A 12,136-nucleotide genomic window follows, 5' to 3' on the forward strand; every position below is an offset into this window, starting at 1 on the left:
CTTTAGAATAATTCTCTCTCTTGATTTAATTTCCAAAAATTAAATTCTTAACTAATAATATTAAGAACCTTTTCTTAATTAATTTATAATCAATTAAATCCCATTTAATCAATTATTAAATTTGCCAATTAATTATTTATTTCATAAATAAATAATTATCAGCCATTATTAATTAATTCCTCCACCATTAAATCATTTTCTTTTATGGTGTGACCCTGTAGGTTCAATATTAAGCCGGTAGTAGAAATAAATAATAATAAAACTATTTTAACATTATTTATATGAATTCTCTAATTCATTAATTATGATTAATTAATTAATCATATTTATTCTACATCGTGAGGGATACTTCTCAACATATCGCGACTATCCGGATAATACGAATTCACTGCTTAGAATACCAAGAAACTATTCAGTGAGTAGTTACCATACAATTAATTCCTTCTACCCTGCAATGTCACGATTAAATACAAGGCATGGAACTTGTGTCAAGCCTATCTTATTTAATCACTTGCTTTCCCATTCACTATGCTTAGTTTTATTTAATGTAAATTAGAAACTCCTTTCTAATTTTATTCACTCTGGCCAGAGATTCCTGAACTAACATAAGTAGATCAGCATTGAACATTCTCTTCCTACACTGGAAGGGGTAGATCCTTTATCAATCATACACTATCTTCGTGTACAAATTCCTATACCCAGTAGAGCCCTTATAATTGTCCCTTGAGACTAAGAACTAAACCAAAGCATAGTTCAGTGTACACAAGATGACTATGATGACCTCAAGTCTAAGGATACTGAAAGAAATATGTCCTAAGTCCAATCAGGTATTAGGATTTAGGAATAACTTTTATGTAATCTGTTTTGATTTCATTGATATTAATAAAAGATTTGTTTTGTTTTTATTACGGGCTTTATCTATTTAAGTGTTTAAATAAGATATACCATAGTTTAGAGTAAAGCTTTTTATGGATTATGATGAGATCATAATAGTGAGACCTAAAAAGATGATAACTCTAAACTTAAATAGTTCCTGGTCATAGGATTACTAACTGGTAATTAATAATCCACAAAGATCGGTACATACTATCCTTGCTTCATTATGAAGGATGTCTGTTCTCATAGACATTTGTGTGGTGACACTATAGCTAGTATGTAGGTGCTTATTATAGAATAAGTTCACTGAACATGACTCGCACAGCTGAACAACTGATGGAGTTCACTCACGTGTCAGCAGTTGTTCACATAGTGATAGTTGTACAAGTATCCTTAGACTTGAGGTCATCATAGTCATCTTGTGTACACTGAACTATGTTTTGGTTTAGTTCTTAGTCTCCAGGGACAATTATTAGGGCTCTACTGGGTATAGGAATTTGTACACGAAGATAGTGTATGATCAATAAAGGATCTACCCCTTCCAGTGAAGGAAGCGAATGTTCAAGGCTGATCCACTTATGCTAGTTCAGGAATCTCTGGCCAGAGTGAATGAAATTGGAAAGGAGTTTCTAATTTGCATTGAACTACGCATAGTAAATGGTAAGCAAGTGATTAAATTAGATAGGCTTGACACGAGATCCATGCCTTGTATTTAATCGGGACATTGTAGGGTAGAAGGAGTTTATTGTACGGTAACTATTCACTGAATAGGTTCTTGGTATTCTAAGCAGTGAATTCATATTATCCGGATAGTCGCGATATGCTGAGAAGTATCCCTCACGATGTAGAATAAATGTGATTAATTAATTAATCATATTTAATAAATTAGAGAATTTATATAAATAATGATAAAATAGTTTTATTATTATTTATTTCTACTACCGGCTTAGTATTGAACCTACAGGGTCACACCATAAAAAGAGAATGATTTAATGGTGGAGGAATTAATTAATAATGGCTAATAATTATTTATTTATGAAATAAATAATTAATTGGCAAATTTAATAATTAATTAAATGAGATTTAATTGATTATAAATTAATTAAGAAAAGTTCTTAATATTATTAATTAAAGGATTTAATTTTTGGAAATTAAATCAAGAGAGAAAATTAATTTCTAAAGTGTTTAGAAAAAGGATTAATAATTAAAAGGTGTTTTAATTATTAATGAGAATAATAAATGGGATAATAATAATAATATTTATGGGAAAATTTTAGCTGAAAATATTGCCTATAAATATACTATTATAGACCCTATATTATTATTCCAACCCCAGAACCCCAAAACCCAAAAAGTTTGGAAAACCCAATTCTCTCCACCTCCTTCCTCCTCCTTAACATCGTTTTCTTGGTGGATACCGGTGGAGTGCTTCACACTTGAGGAGCAACTGCTAAGGATCTCTGATCGTTGTCTCCGAATTATTTTAAAGGTTAGATTCGATCCCCTCGAATTTTTATTCATGATCTGTATGCTTTTATTTGGATTTTATGTGTATAAAAGTGTTTTACCATGCCCCCGCTGCGATTAAAATCCAACAATGGTATCAGAGCATAGGTTGTATGCATATAGATCTGTGGTAAAAATTTCAGAATTTTATGTGCTTGTATGAATTAGTTATGATTTTTACAAGTTATATCATGGATTAATTTTGTATGATGAGAAATCGTTTCTCAGAATATTTTTGAATGTTGATCTGGGTTCTACAAGTGTTGTAGATCGTCTGGGTTTTTTTTTCATAATTTTATGATGTATAGATTTTTTATTATGAATTTTTAAAGTTCTTGTAGTTAAATTCATAATTAAAGAAGTAAATATATGTATATATAGTATATATATATATATTTGTATATACATCTGTATCATCTGCTGTTGCTGTACTGCTGCTGCACGGAGAGACACGGCAGATGTCTGACAAGGTACGGCGTCACACTAATCGAGAAAAGGCGGCTGCTGCAGAAAAGAAAAAAAAATAGGGGTGTCACGCATTCCGGGAATGCGTTACACACCTGTGGCGCATTCACGAAATGCGTTACACCTTTTAATTGGTTAAAAGGGTTGTAACGCATCACCGGAATGCGTTACAGGGCTTGTAACGCGTTCCTGTAATGCGTTACAGCCCGACTGTATACATTAAAATTGATTTCCTGGGAGTTTCGTAACTCCGTTTTAGGCGTGCAATATACCGTTGGATTCGTTTTTCCGAGACGGATCTAATGGAGTGATTAATTTTAGTTTATATAAAAGTTTTGAACTGTTTATATTTCTGAAAGTGTTTTAAAGCTATTTTTAACTGTTTTTAATTGCTTTTAAATGCTTCATGTGATACATAGAGATGTATAATGCTTAGACTAATGTGCTAGATGATATAACATGCCTACCTTGATGTTTATTCATGTTGATATATGTGATATATGCTTAGTTTATCATGCGATTATAGATTTAGGTGAACTTAAATGAACATAAGGCGTTTGTTAGACAACCTAATATAGTGAAATTATTTCATAACCTTAAGAATAATATTATGAATACAATCATGAGATTCTTGTGTTTGTGAAACACGTAATTGAATATGAATTTTCAATATGAGAGAAAGGATGATTCTGTCAACAACAGATTTCTATCTGTAAGAAAGGGTTATTAAGTGACGCCTCTTGACAATGCTCCACCCGATCTGGGAATCATCTGATTATTGATTGTTGATTTAAAATATTTAATTTAAAAGGAAGAATTTCTTTATAATATGATTATGATTGTAACATAATATAATCCCTCTAAAATTAAATAATATCAAGTAGTAATTGGCCAATGACACAAGGGGCTTGTGTCGGTCATAGCCTTCCAACATGATAGAAAAGTAGTTCTTATTTTTGAATTATTGTCGGTTCGTGCTACAGCCGAGGGCTTTGATTTCAAAATAAGAAATACTTGTCTATTATATAGAGATGTGTAAATTGAATAAGAATCTAAAGGTCGGTACGTGCTACAGCCGTGGGCCTTTGGGGACTGATTCAACTGTATGGAATATTGGGTTAGACTTGACTTAGAATATTGAGTTTGTCGTGCTACAGCCGAGACTCAATTATTCAAGAGGCTGAAGTTTGATTAGGGAATAACATAAGATGTAATTGACAAGAGTTGTCTGCCTATTGAACATTACATGGCGGTTCGTGCTACAGCCGGGGTTGTGTAATGGAATGTAGGATCCCTATTCCCACTAGCATTATGAATGCCTAATTTTTCACGTAGGGGGTTGAATAAATTAGATAAACTAGTGGGAGCCACTTATGAATAAAGACCCGATTCATATAGTGTTTTGAAATGGAATCGAATATTTGCTAAGTGTTGTTATGTGTTTATCATTTACAGATTTAGAATATACATTATGTCTTCTGCACTATCACTCAGGAGCATACTAGATGCTCACAAATTGACTGGTCCTAATTATGCTGACTGGCTTCGAAACTTGAGAATTGTTCTCAGGATTGAGAAGCTGGAATACGTGATTGACTCACCTAAGCCTACTGAACCTGCTAGTGATGAACATAATGATGAACATATTGTGTTTCGTAAGTGGATAGATGATGCAAATATTGCTCAATGCATCATGCTAGCTTCCATGAACATTGAGCTACAGAAGCAACATGAGCATATGGATGCTCACACTATCCTCATGCATCTACAAGAGTTGTATGATGTGGCAGGGAGGACAGCTCGATATGAGATATCGAAGGAGTTGTTCGGTTGTAGGATGTCTGAGGGATCATCTGTGAATGACCATGTACTTAAGATGATCAATTTGATTGAACGTCTTGGACAACTTGGTTTTGCCATGGATGGGGAGCTGAGCTAAGACTTGGTCTTGCAATCACTTCTGAGTTCGTTCTCGCAGTTTGTTGTGAACTTTCACATGAATAAGTTGGATGTCAGCCTGCCTGAACTCCACAACATGTTGAAGACTGCGGAATCGAATTTTCCCCCTAAGAAGAGTTCTGTTCTTCTAATTGGTGAAGGTTCCAATCCTAAGAAAAGGAAGAGGAACCCTTCCAAGAAGTAGAAAGTAGGTGAAGAAAAGCTGGTTCCACCAAAAGCTGAAGACCCCAAGAGCAAAGTTGTTTGCTTTCACTGTAACAAGGTGGGGCACTGGAAGAGGAACTGCAAGGTTTACCTTGCAGAATTGAAGAAGAAGAAGGGTAGTGAGACTACCGCTTCTGATTCAGGTATGTTCATGATAGAAGTGAATATGTCATTAATTCAAATTTCTACTTGGGTATTAGATACCGCCTGTGGTTCTCAAATCTGTAATTGTTGCAGGGACCAAGGAGAAGTAGGACTCTTGAGGAAGAGGAGGTGATTCTACTGATGGAAATGGAGCAAGAGTTGCTGCTGAAGATGTAGAATCATTTCATTTACATAGGCCTACGGGCAAGACTATTGTTTGAAATAATTGTTATTTTGTTCCCTCGATTGTGAGGAATATTATTCCCATGTTAGACTTGGCTGGATTTTCATTTATTATTGAGAATAATGAATGTTCTATTGTTAGAGATAATATTCTTTATGGACGTGGTGCTTTAAATAATGGTCTGTATGTATGTGACATAATTTATTTCAGATTGAACAAACTAATAAAAGAAAAGGGATGATGAAAATCTTACTTTATAGTGGCATTGCAGTCTCCATTTAGTAGACATGGAGAGAGGGCTGCAAATTTGCTAGGAATGGTACACACAGATGTATGTGGACCAATGTCTACGCAAGCCATGGGTGGAATTTTATACTTCATTACTTTCATAGATGATAGATCTGGATTCGGATATGTGTTTGATGAAACACAAGTCTGAGGCCTTTGAAAAGTTCAAAGAATATAAGTATGAAGTGGAGAAACAACCAAACATAGTATTATAACTCTTCGATTAGATCGAGGTGGTGAATACTTGAATGGAGAGTTTCTGGATTATCTCAAAGTAAATGGTATAGTCTCCCAGTGGACTCCTCTAGATTAGTATCTGAAAGGAGAAATCGAACTTTGTTAGACATAGTTCGGTCCATGATGAGCTATGCAAATCTTCCAGTATTCCTATGGGGTTATGCATTGGAAACCTCAGCATATTTACTGAATAAGGTGCCTTCCAAAATCTGTTCCTCAAACTTCGTATGAGATATGGAAAGAAAGGAAACCGAGTCTTAAACACGTTAAGATTTGGGGATGTCCAGCTTAAGTCAAGTAAGTTGACCCAGATAAGCTGGAATATCGATCAGTAAAATGTAGTTTTGTGGGATACCCTAAAGAGACTTTAGGGTATTACTTTTACACCAATCATCGGGTGTTTGTCTCCAAGACATGCTACCTTCTTGGAAAAGGAGTTTATCCTTGAAGAAAATAGTGGGAGCAAAATTGAACTTGATGAAGTTCAAGAAGCACAAACTACTACGAATCAAGTGGAAACACCTGTTCTGACTGAACAACCTTTTGTGGAACAGCCCATTCATAGATCAGGGAGAGTGTCTCGCCAACCTGAGAGGTAATATGGCCTTGTCATTGAGAATGACAATGAGTTGTCGATCATTGATGATGACGACCCTGTGACCTATAATGTGGCTATGAGTAGTGTTGACTCAGAGAAATGGCATAGTGCCATGAAATCCAGAATGGAATCTATGTATACGGTATACAAAAGATAGATTATAGCTGATGGCCAGGTGGTGACCTATAAGGCCAGGCTTTTGGGAAAAGGATTCAAACAAAGGCAATGGATTGACTTTGATGAAACCTTTTACCTGTAGCCCTGTTATAATCAGTTCGGATTTTGCTTGCGATTGCTGCTTACTACGACTATGAGATCTGGCAAATAGCCAGATGGTTTTCTTTCCAAGAGAAATGAAAACCTAGTGTGTAAGCTACTGCGAACCATATGTGGTTTAAAAGCAAGCTTCTCGTAGATGGAACATACGTTTTGATGAGACAATCAAAGAGTTTGATTTTATCAAAAAACGAAGATGAACCATGCGTCTACAAAAGGGTTAGTGGGAACGCGGTAACATTTCTTGTATTGTATTGAAATAGAGTTGACACACATAACAACATAGCAGACCCACTCACAAAGCTACTTTCTGAAAGTCACTTTGATCGTCATAAAGACTATGATGGGTATTAGATACCAGAGTGATTGGCTTTAGTACAAGTGGGAGATTGAAAGGAATATGTCCTAAGTCCAATCAGGTATTAGGATTTAGGAATAACTTTGATGTAATCTGTTTAGATTTCATTGATATTAATAAAAGACTTGTTTTGTTTTTATTACGGGCTTTATCTATTAAGTGTTTAAATAAGATATACCATAGTTTAGAGTAAAGCTTTTTATGGATTATGATGAGATCATAATAGTGAGACCTAAAAAGATGATAACTCTAAACTTAAATAGTTCCTGGTCATAGGATTACTAACTGGTAATTAATAATCCGCAAAGATCGGTACATACTATGCTTGCTTTATTATGAAGGATGTTTGTTCTCATAGACATTTGTGTGGTGACACTATAGCTAGTATGTAGGTGCTTATTATAGAATAAGTTCAATGAACATGACTCGCACAGCTGAACAACTGATGAAGTTCACTCACGTGTCAGCAGTTGTTCACATAGTGATAGTTGTACAAGTATCCTTAGACTTGAGGTCATCATAGTCATCTTGTGTACACTGAATTATGCTTTGGTTTAGTTCTTAGTCTCCAAGGACAATTATTAGGGCTCTACTGGTTATAGGAATTTGTACACGAAGATAATGTATGATCAATAAAGGATCTACCCCTTCCAGTGAAGGAAGCGAATGTTCAAGGCTGATCCACTTATGCTAGTTCAGGAATCTCTGGCCAGAGTGAATAAAATTAGAAAGGAGTTTCTAATTTAATAATTGATTAAATGAGATCCTTAGCAGCTGCTCCTCAAGTGTGAAGCACTCCACCGGTATCCACCAAGAAAACGATGTAATGGAGAAGGAGGAGGTGGAGAGAATTAGGTTTTTGTAAAAATTTTAGGTTGAGGCAAAAATAGGGTTTATAATAGTATATTTATAGGCAAAATTTTCAGCTGAAAATTTTCCCATAAATTATTATTATTAACCCTTTATTATTCTCATTAATAATTAAAACACCTTTTAATTATTAATCCTTTTTCTAAACACTTTAGATATAATTATCTCTCTTGATTTAATTTCCAAAAATTAAATTCTTAATTAATAATATTAAGAACCTTTTCTTAATTAATTAAAATCAATTAAATCTCATTTAATCAATTATTAAATTTGCCAATTAATTATTTATTTCATAAATAAATAATTATCAGCCATTATTAATTAATTCCTCCACCATTAAATCATTCTCTTTTATGGTGTGACCTTGTAGGTTCAATATTAAGCCGGTAGTAGAAATAAATAATAATAAAACTATTTTATCATTATTTATATAAATTCTCTAATTCATTAAATATGATTAATTAATTAATCATATTTATTCTACATCATGAGGGATACTTCTCAGCATATTGCGACTATCCGGATAATAAGAATTCACTGCTTAGAATACCAAGAACCTATTCAGTGAGTAGTTACCGTATAATTAATTCCTTCTAACCTGCAATGTCATGATTAAATACAAGGCCTGGAACTTGTGTCAAGCCTATCTTATTTAATCACTTGCTTTCCCATTCACTATGCTTAGTTCTATTTAATGTAAATTAGAAACTCCTTTCTAATTTCATTCACTCTGGCCAGAGATTCCTGAACTAACATAAGTGGATCAGCATTGAATATTCTCTTCCTACACTGGAAGGGGTAGATCCTTTATTGATCATACACTATCTTCGTGTATAAATTCCTATACCCAGTAGAGCCTTTATAATTGTCCCTTGAGACTAAGAACTAAACCAAAGCATAGTTCAGTGTACACAACATGACTATGATGACCTCAAGTCTAAGGATACTTGTACAACTATCACTATGTGAACAACTGCTGACACGTGAGTGAACTCCATCAGTTGTTCAGCTGTGAGAGTCATGTTAATGAACTTATTCTATAATAAGCACCTACATACTAGCTATAGTGTCACCACACAAATGTCTATGAGAACAGACATCCTTCATAATGAAGCAAGCATAGTATGTACCGATCTTTGCGGATTATTAATTACCAGTTAGTAATCCTACGACCAGGAACTATTTAAGTTTAGAGTTATCATCTTTTAGGTCTCATTATTACGATCTCATCACAATCCATAAAAAACTTTACTCTAAACTGTGGTATATCTTATTTAAACATTTAAATAGATAGAGCCCGCAATAAAAACAAAACAAGTCTTTTATTAATATCAATAAAATCAAAACAGATTACATAAAAGTTATTCCTAAATCCTCATACATGATTGGACTTAGGACATATCTCTTTCAATTCTTACCTATTTTATTTAACTCTCCTAATTTAAAACCTAATTCAAACAAGACAAGGTCACTGAAATTGTAGAATTTATCTGTAACTAGCATGTAGAGCATGTTAAGTATGGAAATATTCACTGAATCAAAATTACTGATATTTCCTGAGAAAACCTTTGTAACTACATCACACAAGAAATTCCACTATTTCCTAAGACCCATTCTCCTAATATCACTTAGTTTAGAAGTAGGAAGTGCATAGTGCATGTAATTAAGCATATTGATTATATCAGTGTCAGTGTGTGGTGAAGTCACATTGTTATCAGGAATTTTGAAACATGCTTTTATCACATCACCATTGATACAGAATTATTTACCTTTAATGGTTAGAGTTATGGTCTTATCTGTAGAGTTATAGGTAGCAGTGGTCCACATCTCTTCAACAACTTCACAGAAGATTGTGGGTGATTCCATCATGGTATAGTTGAGCTTGCAACTCTTCACAAAGTCCATCATCTTGTGATAGTCTCCTGATTGCTGAATACCCTTGTTCACTAGTGCGGTGAAATTGTTCTTCTCATAAATAAACCCAGTTTGAGACATAATTTTTACAACAGGTGCCATTGTTAGAGAATAAGAGCTTGAAGAAAAAGAGAGTAAGTGCTTTGAGAGAGAATGAAATTAGAGCAGTTGAATTGAGAATGATAAAAGGAAAATCAATTGCAATGAAATAAGCTTTTATACTATCTCAAAAATAACTGATAAAGCATACCTAACTCACTTACCAACATTGAGAAGGTGGATTCATCCAGTGGCTAGGTAAAGATATCTGCAAGCTGCTTCTCACTTCAAACAAAATGTAGTTCCACAGTACCATTCATTACATGTTCCCTTATGAAATGGTACTTGATATCTATATGCTTTGTCCTTGAATGTTGTATTGGATTTTCAGTGATGGCAATTACACTTGTATCACAGAAAATAGGAATCCTTTCAACTTTCAAACCATAGGCTAGCAATTGATTTTTCATCCATAATATCTGTGCACAGCAACTACCAGCAGCAATATATTCAGCTTCAGCTGTAGAAGTAGAAACTGAATTTTGCTTTTTACTGAACCAGGACACAAGCTTGTTTCCTAGAAATTGACAGGTTCATGTTGTACTTTTTCTATTAATTCTACAACCTGCATAATCTGCATCTGAATAACCAGTTAGATCACAACCAGAATCTCTAGGGTACCAAATGCCAAGATTTGGTGTTCCCTTGAGATATCTGAAAATTCTCTTAATAGCTATTAAGTGAGATTCTCTAGGATCAGCCTGAAATCTAGCACATAAACATGTAGCAAATATTATATCTGGCCTACTAGCTGTTAAGTACAAAAGTGAGCCAACCATGCCTCTATAACTTGAAATATCCACAGTCTTTTCAGTAGTGTTTAATTCAAGCTTAGTTGCGGGGGCATGGGAATTTTTGCATATGTGCAATCCATTAGATCAAACTTCTTTAAAAGATCAAAAATATATTTATTTTGACTAATGAATATTCCATCACTAACTTTCTTAACTTGTAAGCCAAGAAAGTAAGTTAGTTCTCCCATCATACTCATTTCGTACTTACTTTGCATCAATTTGGTAAACTTTTTGCAAAGTTTCTCATATATAGAGCCAAAAATAATATCATCTACATAAATTTGAACAAGTATACTAGAGCCATTAACATTTTTGAAAAATAAACTTTTATCTACAGTACCTCTTGTGAAGTGATTTTCCAAAAGGAACTTTGATAAAGTGTCATACCAGGCTCTAGGTGCTTGTTTCAGTCCATAAAGTGCTTTCAAAAGATAATAGACATGTTCTGGAAAATTTGGATCTTCAAAGCCAGGAGATTGACTGACATAGACTTCTTCCTCCAAATCTCCATTCAGAAAGGCACTTTTGACATCCATTTGATAGACCTTGAAATTGGCATGTGCTACATAGGCTAAGAAGATTCTGATGGCTTCAAGTCTTGCAACAGGAGCAAATGTTTCATCAAAATCTATTCCTTCTTGCTGACAATAGCCCTTAGCAACCAATCTAGCTTTGTTCCTGACTACTATGCCATTTTCATCCATCTTGTTTCTGAATACCCATTTGGTATCTATTGGATTCTTTCCTTTAGGCTTGGGCACCAGCTTCCATACATTATTCCTTTCAAATTGGTTTAGCTCCTCCTGCATAGCTAAAATCCAATCAGGATCCAACAAAGCTTCTTCTACCTTCTTTGGTTCTTCCTTGGAAAGAAAGCTGTTGTATTGACATTCTTCCTGAGTTGCTCTTCTTATTTGAACTCTAGAAGAAACATCACCAATGATAAGCTCAAAGGGGTGATCTTTTGTCCATTTCCTTTGTTGAGGTAGATTAGCTCTAGATGAAGACACCTCATTGTTGTCTTGATGTGTGATTGAGTTTTGATTGTTAGAAGCTCCCCCTGAATTTGTGGATCTTTGATTTGAGAAAGGGGAACTTTCTATAGGTGATCTATCTTGACTTCCTGCTCCTTTTGATAACCCGACGGATGGTGAATTTTGAGTATCGACGGATGAAGCTGGTTGTCTCCCGACGGATAACGCAGATTGCCTCCCGACGGATGAAGCATTATGCAACTCAATAGATGTTGAGTTTTGTGCTTCATTGGTAGTAGATTTATCTGCATTATCCTTAGACACTGTTTCTTGATCACTTTCATCATCACTGTCATCACTAACCATCTCCACATTGTCAAATTTGAGGCT

The sequence above is a fragment of the Apium graveolens genome, unplaced genomic scaffold, assembly GCF_009905375.1.
Source record: "Apium graveolens cultivar Ventura unplaced genomic scaffold, ASM990537v1 ctg5841, whole genome shotgun sequence".
In the NCBI taxonomy this organism is placed as follows: Eukaryota; Viridiplantae; Streptophyta; class Magnoliopsida; order Apiales; family Apiaceae; genus Apium; species Apium graveolens.